Source organism: Penaeus vannamei, chromosome 32 (assembly GCF_042767895.1).
Source record: "Penaeus vannamei isolate JL-2024 chromosome 32, ASM4276789v1, whole genome shotgun sequence".
In the NCBI taxonomy this organism is placed as follows: Eukaryota; Metazoa; Arthropoda; class Malacostraca; order Decapoda; family Penaeidae; genus Penaeus; species Penaeus vannamei.
The window spans coordinates 30524948-30527384 of record NC_091580.1 but is presented as its reverse complement, the minus strand read 5'-3'; positions in this window follow the sequence as shown (position 1 = coordinate 30527384).

Sequence of the window (2437 nt, the reverse complement as noted above, 5' to 3'; positions counted from 1 at the left end):
TATATATATATATATATATATATATATCATACTTATCTGTCTTTATGCAAACACACATTTTTATTTATTTTTACTTCCTCGAAGGTCCTCTAGACGACCAGACACCTTTTGCGACCCGAACGAAAGTCTTGCCTCGCGAAAGGAATTCCAAACGCATTTTGTCTGAGTCATCCGAAATCCATTTGCTTTCGGCGATCAAGGCATCCAATCTTGCTTGGAGCGCTCGCCGACTTCTCGCAATTTCTGTTCGTCGCGTTGACCATGTCGGGGACACCGGGATGGCTGCGAGATGCTGGGTGATTCGGATCATTTTTTATCGCATTTATTTATCTGTGTGTGTGTGGGGATGGGGTGGGGGGGTCGTGTGTGTGTGTGTGTTGGGGGGGGGGGTGCGTAAAGGTAAATCAGCATTGGTTGTTACGTGACGGAGACGATATGTAAAGTGATTTACATTAAGCATGAGAGGTGTGGATTACTAGTAATTTTCCGTAGAGAGACTCCTAAGGTAAATCAACCTTGGTTATTACATGAGGGAGACGATATATAAAGCGATTTAAGCATGAGAGGTAGGTATTGCAGATAATTTTCCGTGGAGAACTTCCTACCCAAAGGTAAATCAACCTTGGTTATTAGGTGAGGGAGACGATATGTAAAGCGATTTAAGCATGAGAGGTGAAGATTACTAGTAATTTGCCGTATAGAGACCTATCCAAAGGTAAATCCACCTTGGTTTTTACGTGACGGAAACGATATGTAAAGCGATTTAAATTAAGCATTAGAGGTGTGGATTACTAGTAATTTTCGGTAGAGAGACTCCTAAGGTAAATCCACCTTGGTTATTAGGTGAGGGAGACGATATGTAAAGCGATTTAAGCATGAGAGATAGGTATTGTAGGTAATATTCCGTGGAAAACTTCCTATCCAAAGGTAAATCAACCTTGGTTTTTACGTGACGGAGACGATATGTAAAGTGATTTAAATTAAGCATTAGAGGTGTGGATTACTAGTAATTTTCCGTAGAGAGACTCCTAAGGTAAATCCACCTTGGTTTTTACGTGAGGGAGATGATGTGTAAAGCGATTTAAGCATGAGAAGTGGGTATTGTAGGTAATATTCCGTGGAAAACTTCCTATCCAAAGGTAAATCCACCTAGGTTTTTTACGTGATGGAAACGATATGTAAAGCGATTTAAATTAAGCATGAGAGGTGTGGATTACTAGTAATTTCCCGTAGAGAGACCTATCCTAAGGTAAATCCACCTTGGTTTTTACGTTAGGGAGACGATATATAAAGCGATTTAAGCATGAAAGGTAGGTATTGCAGGTAATTTTCCGTGGAGCCTACCCAAAGGTAAATCAACCTTGGTTATTAGGTGAGGGAGACGATATATAAAGCGATTTAAATTAAGCATTAGAGGTGTGGATTACTAGTAATTTTCCGTATAGAGACCTATCCTAAGGTAAATCCACTTTGGTTATTAGGTGAGGGAGACGATATGTAAAGCGATTTAAGCACGAAAGGTAGGTATTGCAGGTAATTTTCCGTGGAGAACTTCCTATTCAAAGGTAAATCCACCTTGGTTATTACATGAGGGAGACGATATGTAAAGCGATTTAAATTAAGCATTAGAGGTGTGGATTACTAATAATTTCCCGTAGAGAGACCAATCCAAAGGTAAATCCACCTAGGTTTTTATGTGAGGGAGACGATATGTAAAGCGATTTAAGCATGAAAGGTAGGTATTGCAGGTAATTTTCCGTGGAAAACTACCTATCCAGAGGTAAATCAACCTTGGGTATTATGTGACGGAAACGATATGTAAAGCGATTTAAATTTAGCATGAGAGATGTGGATTACTAGTAATTTCCCATAGAGACACTCCTAAGGTAAATCCACCTTGGTTTTTACGTTAGGGAGACGATATATAAAGCGATTTAAGCATGAGATGTAGGTATTGCAGGTAATTTTCCGTGGAGAACTTCGTATCCAAAGGTAAACCAACCTTGGTTTTTACGCGACGGAAACGATATGTAAAGCGATTTAAATTAAGCATTATAGTTGTGGATTACTAGGAACTTTCCATAGAGACTCCTAAGGTAAATCCACCTTGGATATTACGTTAGGGAGACGATATGTAAAGCGATGTAAACATAAGAGGTGGGTATTGCAGGTAATTTTCCGTGGAGAACTTCCTACCCAAAGTTAAATCAACCTTCGTTATTATGAAGAGCTATAGGTACAGTGAGAGATAAATAACTCCAGTACTAGACCAAGGTATGCATCATCACCCCCCCCCAAAAAAAAAAAAAAAAAAAATCGAGATATCTGGAGTATATGAGATTACGATTGTTTTATGGCCACGTGCTGAGATGGCCAAATTGAATCGCCTCCCCCAACCCGTCCATATTCCCATCTCCGTAAATATATGGCCTTGTCA